This window comes from Myxine glutinosa, chromosome 7 (genome assembly GCF_964187855.1).
Source record: "Myxine glutinosa chromosome 7, kmMyxGlut1.1, whole genome shotgun sequence".
NCBI classification, from domain to species: Eukaryota; Metazoa; Chordata; class Myxini; order Myxiniformes; family Myxinidae; genus Myxine; species Myxine glutinosa.
Genome location: NC_136267.1, coordinates 187439924 through 187454451, shown reverse-complemented (window position 1 = coordinate 187454451; position 14528 = coordinate 187439924). Strand labels below are relative to the sequence as shown.

The following is a 14528-nucleotide window of genomic DNA, read 5'->3' as shown; positions in this document are numbered from 1 at the left end:
TTCTTTAGGGAAAAAAATGGAATGATTTTGTACCTCTTCTTCAGCTTAGAACTTCAGGATAGACGACATTGCTGATAAAAGCTCCTTTTCTCTCTTTGAAGTTCTTGGCAAACATTTTTATATTGTCGCTGCTGCCAACGCGACGCCATGGCATTATTCAATTCATTCATTCATTCATTTAATGATCATTAAACATTATTCTTACGCTCATTAAACGTTCATTAAACATTAAACGTTCATTAAACATTAAACGTTCATTAAACGAATACGAAAATAAAAACGAAAACCATTACGAAATTACGTTCACACAGTCACGTTAAACACTACCATGAACACAAACATCGACACAAACGTTATGTTACGTAATTCAAACCGTGAACACATCGAATATTGAAGAGCCCATTGCACAAACGATTTGTTTTCTCTGGTAAGTGTTACTGGCCGGGACACAGTTTCAGATATACCGGTAAAATGCCTCCCAAACGGAAAGCCTCATAAACGAAAACGTCCAAGGAAGCTGTTGCAAGAAAGAAGGCTCGCCTAGACGAGGACTATCGGAGGCAGGAACAAGGACGTAACACAGCCGCACACCAGTCTCAGAGGCAGTCCGAGGAATACAGATCTGGTGAACAAGGGCGTAACACAGCCGCACACCAGTCTCGGAGGCAGCCCGAGGAATACAGATCTGGTGAACAAGGGCGTAACACAGCCACACACCAGTCTCGGAGGCAGTCCGAGGAATACAGATCTGGTGAACAAGGGCGTAACACAGCTGCACACCAGTCTCGGAGGCAGTCCGAGGAATACAGATCTGGTGAACAAGGGCGTAACACAGCCGCACACCAGTCTCGGAGGCAGTCCGAGGAATACAGATCTGGTGAACAAGGGCGTAACACAGCCGCACACCAGTCTCGGAGGCAGTCCGAGGAATACAGATCTGGTGAACAAGGGCGTAACACAGCCGCACACCAGTCTCAGAGGCAGCCCGAGGAATACAGATCTGGTGAACAAGGGCGTAACACAGCCGCACACCAGTCTCGGAGGCAGTCCGAGGAATACAGATCTGGTGAACAAGGGCGTAACACAGCCGCACACCAGTCTCAGAGGCAGCCCGAGGAATACAGATCTGGTGAACAAGGGCGTAACACAGCCGCACACCAGTCTCGGAGGCAGTCCGAGGAATACAGATCTGGTGAACAAGGGCGTAACACAGCCGCACACCAGTCTCGGAGGCAGTCCGAGGAATACAGATCTGGTGAACAAGGGCGTAACACAGCCGCACACCAGTCTCTGAGGCAGTCCAAGAATTACAGATCTGGTAAACAAGGACGTAACACAGCTGCACACCAGCACAGTGATGTGGCTTTTATTGAAATTCTAAAGATACTGTTTAGATTTTGATGATTTGCGTGCGATATGATTTAACGGATGTTTATATAAATCGTTTAAAATAAGAAAGCCTTCAATTTGTGATATTTTGCCTTTTAATTTGGGCCTCCCAATTGAAGCCCTGCCCGAAAAGCGGGTACCGTTGCTAGTAACTATAATGACCTTTTGACCTTTTGATATTTAGCGGGGAATCCCCGGGTATGAAGGCAAAAGTTTTCCGTGACAATTTTTTTTTCAGCAGTTTTTTTATCCAGCCCAGCAGCCCATTTTTTACCCAGTGGTCCGAGCCCACCGGGCATTGCCCAAATGCCCTATGGCCAGTCCGCCCATGGGGCCAGGACACAGTGGGGAGAAGAGAGGCTGGGACACAGTGGGGAGAAGAGAGACGCCGGGACACAGTGGGGAGAAGAGAGACGCCGGGACACAGTGGGGAGAAGAGAGACGCCGGGACACAGTGGGGAGAAGAGAGACGCCGGGACACAGTGGGGAGAAGAGCGACGCCGGGACACAGTGGGGAGAAGAGAGACGCCGGGACACAGTGGGGAGAAGAGAGGGGCCGGGACACAGTGGGGAGAAGAGAGGGGCCGGGACACAGTGGGGAGAAGAGAGAGGTCGGGACACAGTGGGGAGAAGAGAGGGGCCGGGACACAGTGGGGAGAAGAGAGAGGCCAAGACGCAGTGGCAAGAAGAGAGGGGCCGGGACACAGTGAGAGAGAAAGGCGAAGGGCCGGGGCACAGTGAGAGAGAAGGGCGAAGGGCCGGGACACAGTGAGAGAGAAGGGCGGGGACACAGTGAGAGAGAAGGGCGAAGGGCCGGGACACAGTGAGAGAGAAGGGCGAAGGGCCGGGACACAGTGAGAGAGAAGGGCGAAGGGCCGGGACACAGTGAGAGAGAAGGGCGAAGGGCCGGGACACAGCGAGAGAGAAGGGCGAAGGGCCGGACACAGCGAGAGAGAAGGGCGAAGGGCCGGGACACAGCGAGAGAGAAGGGCGAAGGGCCGGGACACAGCGAGAGAGAAGGGCGAAGGGCCGGGACACAGCGAGAGAGAAGGGCGAAGGGCCGGGACACAGCGAGAGAGAAGGGCCAGGACACTGTGAGAGAGAAGGGCGAAGGGCCGGGACACAGTGAGAGAGAAAGGCGAAGGGCCGGGACACAGTGGGGAGAAGAGAGGCCGGGACACAGTGGGGAGAAAAGAGAGGCCGGGACACAGTGGGGAGAAGAGAGAGGCCGGGACACAGTGGGGAGAAGAGAGAGGCCGGGACACAGTGAGGAGAAGAGAGAGGCCGGGACACAGTGAGGAGAAGAGAGAGGCCGGGACACAGTGAGGAGAAGAGAGAGGCCGGGACACAGTTGGGAGAAGAGAGGGGCCGGGGCACAGTGTGGAGAAGAGAGACACCGGGACACAGTTGAGAGAAGAGAGGGGCCGGGACACAGTGGGGAGAAGAGAGGGGCCGGGACACAGTGGGGAGAAGAGAGGGGCCGGGACACAGTGGGGAGAAGAGAGGGGCCGGGACACAGTGGGGAGAAGAGAGGGGCCGGGACACAGTGGGGAGAAGAGAGGGGCCGGGACACAGTGGGGAGAAGAGAGGGGCCGGGACAGTGAGACAGAAGGGCCGGGACACAGTGGGGAGAAGAGAGAGGCCGGGACACAGTGGGGAGAAGAGGCCAAGACACAATGGGGAGAAGAGAGAGGCCGGGACACAGTGGGGAGAAGAGAGAGGCCGGGACACAGTGGGGAGAAGAGAGAGGCCGGGACACAGTGGGGAGAAGAGAGAGGCCGGGACACAGTGGGGAGAAGAGAGAGGCCGGGACACAGTGGGGAGAAGAGAGGCCGGGACACAGTGGGGAGAAGAGAGGCCGGGACAGTGAGAGAGAAGGGCCGGGACACAGTGGGGATAAGAGAGAGGCCGGGACACAGTGGGGAGAAGAGAGAGGCCAAGACACAGTGGGGAGAAGAGAGAGGCCGGGACACAGTGGGGAGAAGAGAGGCCGGGACACAGTGGGGAGAAGGGAGACGCCGGGACACAGTGGGGAGAAGAGAGGGGCCAGGACACAGTGAGAGAGAAGAGGGGCCGGGACACAGTGAGAGAGAAGGGCCGGGACACAGTGAGAGAGAAGGGCCGGGACACAGTGAGAGAGAAGGGCCGGGACACAGTGAGAGAGAAGGGCCGGGACACAGTGAGAGAGAAGGGCCGGGACAAAGTGGGGAGAAGAGAGAGGCCAGGACAAAGTGGGGAGAAGAGAGAGGCCGGGACGCAATGGGGAGAAGAGAGAGGCCGGGACACATTGGGGAGAAGAGAGGGGCCGGGACACAGTGGTGAGAAGAGAGGCCGGGACAGTGAGGGAGAAGGGCCGGGACACAGAGGGGAGAAGAGAGAGGCCAGGACACAGTGGGGAGAAGGGCCGGGACACAGTGGGGAGAAGAGAGAGGCCGGGACGCAGGGGGGAGAAGAGAGAGGCCGGGACGCAGGGGGGGGAAGAGAGAGGCCGGGACGCAGGGGGGAGAAGAGAGAGGCCGGGACGCAGGGGGGAGAAGAGAGAGGCCGGGACGCAGGGGGGAGAAGAGAGAGGCCGGGACAAAGTGGGGAGAAGAGAGAGGCCGGGACGCAATGGGGAGAAGAGAGAGGCCGGGACACATTGGGGAGAAGAGAGGGGCCGGGACACAGTGGTGAGAAGAGAGGCCGGGACAGTGAGGGAGAAGGGCCGGGACACAGAGGGGAGAAGAGAGAGGCCAGGACACAGTGGGGAGAAGGGCCGGGACACAGTGGGGAGAAGAGAGAGGCCGGGACGCAGGGGGGAGAAGAGAGAGGCCGGGACGCAGGGGGGGGAAGAGAGAGGCCGGGACGCAGGGGGGGGAAGAGAGAGGCCGGGACGCAGGGGGGAGAAGAGAGAGGCCGGGACGCAGGGGGGAGAAGAGAGAGGCCGGGACGCAGGGGGGAGAAGAGAGAGGCCGGGACAAAGTGGGGAGAAGAGAGAGGCCAGGACAAAGTGGGGAGAAGAGAGAGGCCGGGACGCAATGGGGAGAAGAGAGAGGCCGGGACACATTGGGGAGAAGAGAGGGGCCGGGACACAGTGGTGAGAAGAGAGGCCGGGACAGTGAGGGAGAAGGGCCGGGACACAGAGGGGAGAAGAGAGAGGCCAGGACACAGTGGGGAGAAGGGCCGGGACACAGTGGGGAGAAGAGAGAGGCCGGGACGCAGGGGGGAGAAGAGAGAGGCCGGGACGCAGGGGGGGGAAGAGAGAGGCCGGGACGCAGGGGGGAGAAGAGAGAGGCCGGGACGCAGGGGGGAGAAGAGAGAGGCCGGGACGCAGGGGGGAGAAGAGAGAGGCCGGGACGCAGGGGGGAGAAGAGAGAGGCCGGGACGCAGGGGGGAGAGGAGAGTGGTTGGGATGCTTTGGAGGCGAAGAGGCGATGGGGTGCATTGGAAGCAAGCAGGATGCGGGAAATGAAAGAAGCAACAATCGGGCGGAGCGTGAAGGAAAGGAGAGGGTAATGTGGAAAGGAAACAGGGAGATGTAGGACATGAAGGGATCGAGGAGGGGGAGGGGCATTGGGTGGATGCCAAGCAGGGGGTGGGGATGGCAGTGCCTGGAGCATGTGTCAGGAAACCAGGGTATGAAGATGACGTGGAGGAGTTTATTGATGTGAGGGAATGTTTTTGGGATACGAAGTCGAGTTTCGTGCAAGATATTGTCCTGTCACCAGTGATTCAGACCGCTGGATGACGGATAACCGAGACAATTTTACTCCCGAGGTGGCACCCAGAAAAATGGCAGTATTTTTGTCGCGCGGAATGAAGGGATGTGAAGCGTTGACCTGAACAGAGCACACGGGTTTATTCCGAAACCACAAACAAGTAAACACGACAAAGAAAATTCAATAACAATGATTTAATTTGTTAAATGATTTAATAAATGATTGAATTAAAAGGAATCAGAGAATGAAAATGAAGGCTGATGTAACCAATTCCTAACTGAGGTACCTCCACAGCCGGACTCAAATACATACACACGGGGGAAAATTAAATCAAATAAAACCCCTTCAGCCGGCACTTAGCTTGGTCGCAATAATTTCCTTTCAGAGCTTGGCAGCTATTGAAGCTGATGTAGCCCCTCGCGCAGGAAGCGCTCCAAAAATGGCGACGTCGATCGCCACACGTCGAAGGCACTGCAAGCACTTTCGTACCCTCCGTGGGCGTGGCCTTTTGCCGTACGTGGTCATGTGGGCGGGGCTTACTTGCCGATCGGCTCTGCTCGGGTTCTGTCGGCGATTGTTGGCGTTAAACAGAGGCCCTTATGGCCGGCCGTGATAATTGTAAAACGTTCAGAAAAATTACACAGGGAAAATCACATACTGGGAAAAACTAACCTTAATCCCGAACTAATTATCACTGCTTCACCCCTCGTGTGAAGACACAAACAATCTTAAGCTACAGTCTCCCTACTTAAGTACATCGAGATTTCTCCTATGCATCCATGGCCCATGCTATAATTATACAGTGCTACCTTTACTATGGGATTCCTTCATCTACCCACACAAACGTAACAATATAATACAATCAATAACCACATATAACATATAATAAAGGGAACAGGAGACACGAGGGTGAGAGAAAGGGAAGCACAACAACAGTCGGGAACAGGGACATCGGGAGATCTGTGCAACGGAGATGGTTGAGGCGGGGTACACGGGATAAACAAGATGGACACGACATGGAAAAAAACGGAATGTGAAGGAGGTGGGTTTGGGGTGTATTAATGGGGTTGGAAAAGACTAAGGTTTTGGATGGGGGAAGATAAGAGATGGTGGTGAACAGCTGTTTTAAAGATCTTGAGGGAGGAGAGCGATTGAAGAGAGTGTGGGAGTTTGTTCCAGAGGCGAGAGAAAAGAGGAATGAAAGAGTGAAGGTGAATAGAGAGTCTTGATTTCGGCAGTTTCACAAGAAGAGGGTTGCTGGGAGATTGTGTGCATCCTGAAGAATATTTGGGGGCAGAGCACAGATAGAGCTGGGCGAGGTAGGCCAGAGAGGAGATGGTAGAAGACCACCAACCTGCCTGTGTGAAACGTGTGAAAGGCCCTCAGAATCAGCTTCATCGCAGGAGATTCCAAGGATTCTGAAAGATTTGGTTTCTACAGCGTGAAGTCGAGGTAGATGTGAGGCAGGTGCACCAGGCCAGAGGGGAGAACAGTATTCCATCGAGCTGCGGATGAAAGCTTTGTATGTGGTGAGGAGCTCAGAGGTACCAAGAAAGGACTTCACATGATGGAGGATGCCCAGTTGGCGACTGGCTTTGGAGACAAGCTTGGAAATGTGGTTTTCCCAGGAAATATCATGGCAGATAGTGAGATCCAAAAGCTTGAGTGACTCTTTTCTAATTATTTTCTGTTTTTTTCAGAATAAAAAGTCTGATTCTTTTCTTGAGTTTTGGACTTCTGTTTCCCTTCTCGAATTGTTATATTTGTCCCATTTCCTTCCTCAGTTGGTCTCTCTTCTTCTCCAGTCTGTTTCCATGGTGGTGTTGTACACCGCACCTTTCCTATGCCATCTCCAGGCAATGCAAATCGTCATTGCTGGGCACCGAAGGGGGCTCGGCAGTGACGCACGCTGAAAGGGAGTACTCAGTTTTCACTCTGTTTGTTTGTTTTCTTGTTTTCTTGGTTGTCCGGGCGATATCTCAGCCATCCTTTGAGCGAGGAAGCTGAAATTTCGGCACAATAGTGAGCAAGTCCTTTGTCAAAAACAGTATTTTTTGTTTTTTGATTAATCAATTAATTGATGACTTATTTAATTATTAGCGATTAATTAAGTACTTATTTAATTAATCGAATTTCCTTTCTCTTCTGACCATTAACTCTTGACCTCAGAAGCTAATATTTGGACATGAGTGACCAAGTGATGTGGCTATCAAGGATATTTTTGATTTATTGATTAATCAATTAAACAATTAATCGATTATTTATTTAATTATTCGATTAATTCATTAAAAAAAATAAAAAATCCCAGTTGCAGATTCTGATGAAATGGTGGTGGTTTATGTGTTCTGTGACCGAATTGATTGATAATTTAATTTTTTAATGATTATTATTTATTTATTTTCATTATTAATCATTTATTTATTTTCTTTCTCATTTGGCCAATATCTCAGGCACCTTTTGAGCTGGGAAGCTAATATTTGGACATGACAGTGACCAAGTGATGTGGCTATAAAGGATATTTTTGATTTATTGATTTATCATTTAATCGATTAATTATTTATTGATTAATTGATTAATTATTTATTGATTAATCAAGTAATTATTTAATTTTTTATTAATGACTTATTTAATTAAATTTCTAAAAGATACATCTTCGGATGAAGCACTAGTGGTTTAGTTAGGCTATTAGCTAATTGATTAAGAAAATATTTTCTGATAATCTTTTATTGATTTTAATCATACAATTAATCAATCAATTAGCGAACACCTCTCCCTCCCAATGCAGCCTCTATGAGCTGCACTGCGGTATTGCCGGGCGCCAGAGGCACCCCGGCAATGCCGCGCGCCAGAGGCACCCCGGCAATGCCGCGCTGTAGGATATTTCATTATTTGGCATGGGGGCGGTGTACTTTGAATGCATCTGTACTTGTTTTGTTTCTGTTCAGATTATCACATCTATCTTTTTTTCGTTGTTTACCTGTTATTTTCTCTTGGACTTACAGTGCTGCTGCAAAACTCACCGTTAATTTCTCTCAGATTAGGTGATTTGGGTTCTTGTTTCTTTTGAGGAGCGTCTTCAAGCCTATGGTTTTTGGTGGCAACCACCTCTTCCTCTTCTTCATTCTGTTGTCCGTTATTCTCCTCCTCATTGTGATCTATCTTTGTTGCTCTTATTTGTTTTGTTACCAATGTGCTATTTGAGATGAGTTTGTAACTTCTAGTTGTTCTTCCTCTAAAGGTGTTGCTACAGCATTTGCTATTGTCAATCTTTGATCCTGCTGTGGAGTTTCCAATTTTGTTTCCCGATTCCATTCTCCAATCTGTTTCCCAATCTCTGTCTCTGTTATTGTAATTAAACTTGAAATCCCAGCTGCTTCTGCTCTCCTCTCTTCTCTTCCTGTTATATTTCCTGCTCAACACCAGTAAGTTCTGTCAGTTGCTCCTTTTGTTTGGGAGTTTGTACTCTGGGAATCTCATCCCATGCGTATGTCCCCTCATTTCATTTTGGTGTTGGTGGGAGTGCCCCATCTACAGGTGACCAATTATTTATTATTGCCTCATCAGTTAGTTCATCTCTTATTCTCAGTTCCTCCTCTGTGAATGAACTGACGGATTAAATTGTTTTTCCTTCAATTTAGTGTTGCCCATATAAAATCAACTTTATCAGGGCACATTCTTCAGAATACCTGTTCCCAGGTGTTCGCCCTTTCTTTTCTCACGTCTTTTCTTTGGCGTCCTCCATTGCCCACAATAAGGTCCATTTTCCTTCTTTGTCCAGTTTTTGTCTTCATTTTAATTCCCTCTTCTTGGGTCATCCAATTCATGTCTTCAAATGCTTGCTTGCTTTTTTGGTATTTTCTTTATTCCTTTCTGGATGAAGTATTTTTCCTTCATAGATGTGACTGCATTGAATTTCACTAATGAGACTCTTTCGGCCTAAAAAAACCAGCTTTGTTCATTTCAACTGGTTCATGACTTTCTCCTTTACCGTTAATCCCCGTTAACTATGCATAGCGTACACTTTGCGCTGGAGGATAATTTCCTTCTCCTCTATGCTCCAGCTCATTTAATCTTCTCTGATTCGTCTGGAACCTAGTAGTTGTTGGTTGTGGAACAGGTGACAACTCTTTAGCTTCTAGCTTTGGTGTAGAGCTCTGTCCTATCGTGAGACAGGGATCCCCTTCCTCAATGGAGAAGGTGGAGTCATTATCCCTTTCAGCACACATTCTGGATGCTCGGTGTGGCTGCACAGACCGAGGCCTTAGCCTACGACGGGGCTTTGTCCCTTCCGTCATTTTATGTGACTGTCATTGTTTGGCATATTTTTGTTTCAGCCAGCCATTTTGCTTTCCCCCTCCCCCCTTCCCCCCAGAGGCTGTCGGGCCTCGCTTGACAGCCGTTGCCGATGACAATCAGGGGAGTCATGTTAAAAAGGCAAATGCCAGATTTGTGCGTCTGCCTGCTCGCTTTTTTCTCACCGGTTTGCTTAATAGCTTACAGTTGCTCAGGATCACTCACAGGGGAGGTGTCCACAACCAAACCCCCACTTTTCCCAAACTTGCTTCGATGAAGATAATGTACAGTGCCTTCAGGAAGTAATCACACCCCTTGACTTTTTAACATTTTGTTGTGTTACGGCCTGAATTTAAAAATGGATTAAATTTAAATTATTTGTCACCGGTGTACACAAAATAACCCATAATGGCAAAGGGAAAACACGTTTTAAATTATTTTTACAAATCTATTGAAAAAAGGAAAAACAGAAATATGTAATTTACACAAGTATTCAGCCCTGACGACTCAATACTTCATAGAAGCACCTTTGACAGTGATTACAGCTTCGAGTGTTCTTGGGTAAGTCTGTATCAGCTTTGCACATTTGGATTTGGGGAGTTTCTCCCATTCCTTCTTGTAGATTTGCTCAAGCTCTGTCACATTGGATGGGGAGCATCAGTGAACAGCAATCTTCAAATGTTTCCACAGATTCTCAATGGGATTCAAGTCTGGGCTTTGGCTGGGCCAGTCAAGGACTTTCACGTTCTTGTTCTGAAGACATTTCTGTGTCACTTTGGCTGTATGCGTGGGATCATTGTCCTGTTGGAACATAAATCTTTTGCACTCTGAGGCAGGTTCTCCTAAAGGATTTACCTGTATTTGGATTTACCTGTATTTGGTTCTCTTTCCTTACAAGTCTCCCAGTCCATGCTGCAAAAAAGTATCCCCATAGCATGATGCTGCCACCACCATGCTTCATGGTAGGGATGGTGTTAGATGGGTAATTAGCTGTACTCTGTTTCCACCAGACATAGTACTTTTCATTCAGGCCAAAGAGTTCAATTTTCGTCTCATCGCACCACAGAATTTTGACTCATGCTCTCAGAGCCTTTTTACATGCCTTTTTGCAAACTCCAGGTGTACTGACATGTAACTTTTTCTGAGGAGTGGCTTCCGTCTGGCCACTCTCCCATAAAGCCTAGATTTGTGAAGGGCTGCAGAGACTATTGCCCTTCCGGCAGGTTCTCCGATCTCAGCCAAGGAACTCTGTAGTTCTGTCAGAGTGGTCATTAGGTTCTTGGTCACCTCTCTGACCAAGGTCCTTCTTTCCCAGTTGCTCAGTTTGGTCGGACAGCCAGCTCCAGGAAAAGTCTGGGTAGTTTCATATTCTTTCCATTTCCTAATGATGGAGCTCACTGTGCTCTTGGGAACTTTCAACACGAGAAATTGTTTTATACCCTTCCCCAGATCTGTGCCTCCTCACAATTCTATCACAGAGTTCTACGGACAGTTCCTTGGACTTCATGGTAAAGTTTCTGTTCTGTCATGCACTGTCAACTGTGGGACCTTGTATAGAAAGTTGTGTTTCTTTCTAAATCATGTCCAATCAATTGAATTGGCCACAGGTGGACTCCAATCAAGTTGTAGAGCTATCTCAAGGACAATCAAAGGAAATCGGATACACCTGAGCTCAATTTGGAGTGTCAAAACAAAGGTGTTGAACATTTCTTGACTCGAGACAGTTCAGCTTTTCATTTTCAATTGGTTTGTAAAAAAAAATCAAAAAAAACAAAACAAAAAATCCACCAACATTATATAGGATATTATGTGTAGATCTGTGACAGAATATCTCAATTTAACCAATTTCAATTCAGCCAGTAACACAACAAATTGTGAAAACGTCAATGTGTGTGAATACTTTCTGAAGACATTGTAAATGGTTTATTTGTTTGGCTAAGTAATGAGGGTAAGCAAAAAAGTGAATGAAACTTTCCCTAAACTAGCTGCGGGGAAGACGATGTAAATGGTTAAGGAAAGTCAAAGCCATTTAATATGGAAACTTGAGGCAAATAATATTGTCAATCGTAAACGAAAGAAATGTTGTCAGGCTGGGTTAATGGAACCCCCCCACATCCCCCAAGACCCTACCAGGACTTTAACATTGCAGAAAGCAATTTCACTCTCGGCAAGAAGGTGCGAGAGCAGGGACACATCATTTTGGCCCAAACTACTAGGGCGGAGTGAATACGCCAAATATAAAAGAAATGCAATTACAGGCAAATTATAAAACATTTTAATGAAACTTTGGGCATGCAATCAACATTAGGGGACACACAAAATTTTAACGATTTGGGCATTTCACCCCTGGTTCATGACCCAGACTAAACCAGAAGATTTTTCTGAACAGAACATAGATTTTCACCTTTTCACAGGAATCATGGTTGCTTTTTCACAGGAATATCAGAAAATAGGAGATAAACGTCAAAAAAGAAGGTATCACATTAACACAACCGTTTCGTATGAGATAGCATGACAGATGGACCATATGTCATGTGGCTTTCAGAAAATCCCCATCTCTCGCCAAAGGAAGCTGCATAAATCAACCAAGAAAAAGCAACCAAGAAAAGCGACCAAGAAAAGCGACCAGGACAAGCGACCAGGAAAAGCGACCAAGAAAAGCGACCAAGAAAAAAGCAACCAAGAAAAAAGCAACCAAGAAAAAAGCAACCAAAAAACAAGCAACCAAGAAGAAAGCAACCAAGAAAGAAAAAAGCAACCAAGAAAAAAGCAACCAATGAAAAAGCAACCAAGAAAAAAGAAACCAAGAAAAAAGAAAGCAAGAAAAAAGCAACCAAGAACAAAGCCACCAACAAAAAGGCAACCAAAAAACAAGCAACCAAGAAACAAAGCAACCAAGAAACAAAGCAACCAAGAAGAAAGCAACCAAGAAGAAAGCAACCAAGAAGAAAGCAACCAAGAAAAAAGCAACCAAGAAAAAAGCAACCAAGGAAAGCTACCAGGAAAAGCGACCAGGAAAAGCGACCAGGAAAAGCGACCAGGAAAAGCGACCAGGAAAAGCGACCAGGAAAAGCGACCAGGAAAAGCGACCAGGAAAAGCGACCAGGAAAAGCGACCAGGAAAAGCGACCAGGAAAAGCGACCAGGAAAAGCGACCAGGAAAAGCGACCAGGAAAAGCGACCAGGAAAAGCGACCAGGAAAAGCGACCAGGAAAAGCGACCAGGAAAAGCGACCAGGAAAAGCGACCAGGAAAAGCGACCAGGAAAAGCGACCAGGAAAAGCGACCAGGAAAAGCGACCAGGAAAAGCGACCAGGAAAAGCGACCAGGAAAAGCGACCAGGAAAAGCGACCAGGAAAAGCGACCAGGAAAAGCGACCAGGAAAAGCGACCAGGAAAAGCGACCAGGAAAAGCGACCAGGAAAAGCGAACAGGAAAAGCGACCAGGAAAAGCGACTAGGAAAAGCGACCAGGAAAAGCGACCAGGAAAAGCGACCAAGAAAAGCGACCAAGAAAAGCGACCAAGAAAAAAGCGACCAAGAAAAAAGCAACCAAGAAAAAAGCAACCAATGAAAAAGCAACCAAGAAAAAAGAAACCAAGAAAAAAGCGACCAAGAAAAGCGACCAAGAAAAAAGCGACCAAGAAAAAAGCAACCAAGAAAAAAGCAACCAATGAAAAAGCAACCAAGAAAAAAGAAACCAAGAAAAAAGAAACCAAGAAAAAAGCAACCAAGAAAAAAGCAACCAAGAAAAAGCAACCAAGAAAAAAGCAACCAAGAAAAAAGCAACCAAGAAAAAAGCAACCAAGAAAAAAGCAACCAAGAAAAAAGCAACCAATAAAAAAGCAACCAAAAAACAAGCAACCAAGAAACAAGCAACCAAGAAGAAAGCAACCAAGAAAGAAAAAAGCAACCAAGAAACAAGCAACCAAGAAAGAAGCAACCAATAAAAAAGCAACCAAGAAAAAAGCAACCAAGAAAAAAGCAACCAAGAAAAAAGCAACCAATAAAAAAGCAACCAATAAAAAAGCAACCAAAAAACAAGCAACCAAGAAACAAGCAACCAAGAAGAAAGCAACCAAGAAAGAAAAAAGCAACCAAGAAAAAAGCAACCAAGAAGAAAGCAACCAAGAAAGAAAAAAGCAACCAAGAAAAAAGCAACCAAGAAGAAAGCAACCAAGAAAGAAAAAAGCAACCAAGAAAAAAGCAACCAATAAAAAAGCAACCAATAAAAAAGCAACCAAAAAACAAGCAACCAAGAAACAAGCAACCAAGAAACAAGCAACCAAGAAGAAAGCAACCAAGAAAGAAAAAAGCAACCAAGAAAAAAAGCAACCAAGAAAAAAGCAACCAAGAAGAAAGCAACCAAGAAAGAAAAAAGCAACCAAGAAAAAAGCAACCAAGAAAAAAGCAACCAATAAAAAAGCAACCAATAAAAAAGCAACCAAAAAACAAGCAACCAAGAAACAAGCAACCAAGAAGAAAGCAACCAAGAAAGAAAAAAGCAACCAAGAAACAAGCAACCAAGAAGAAAGCAACCAAGAAAGAAAAAAGCAACCAAGAAAAAAGCAACCAATAAAAAAGCAACCAATAAAAAAGCAACCAAAAAACAAGCAACCAAGAAACAAGCAACCAAGAAGAAAGCAACCAAGAAAGAAAAAAGCAACCAAGAAAAAAGCAACTAAGAAAAGCAACCAAGGAAAGCTACAACGGAAAGCAATAAGCCCTTTGGTGTTTCAAACCCTACCTGGGTTCTTCTCCAGCTGCAGACATTCACAAGTAGAGTGTCTTGTAGAATCATGCTGATACTATACAATCTGATATTACACCAAGCCCATATAATTCATTAAATACTAAAAATATTAATTAAGACAGACGATTAACGTTAAGCAAAATAAGTAGCAATGAAACACAAACATGAGCAGAAATGGAAACAGTGATAAATGAAAGAGTAATGCGAGGCAAAGATCAATGCAATTGTAACACATTTTAACTGGATGTTACAAGCATCTCAAGGTATATGGTCACAGCTTTTATGGACTCGTAACAGTGGACAAACAACATTGTTTTTAGTCGAGAAAGGTCAGGAAATTGTCAATTAAATATGAGAACAGCACTCTGATTACAACATATTTTCATTGGACATCATTCA

The 14528-nt window shown here is 46.8% G+C and overlaps 1 protein-coding gene across 1 annotated transcript in view; it reads right to left on the bottom strand.

Annotated features, from left to right (window-relative positions):
* Positions 1–14528, bottom strand: part of LOC137430925 (disco-interacting protein 2 homolog C) — a gene marked incomplete in the record, with an annotated part of 587612 nt that overhangs the window by 455238 nt on the left and 117846 nt on the right.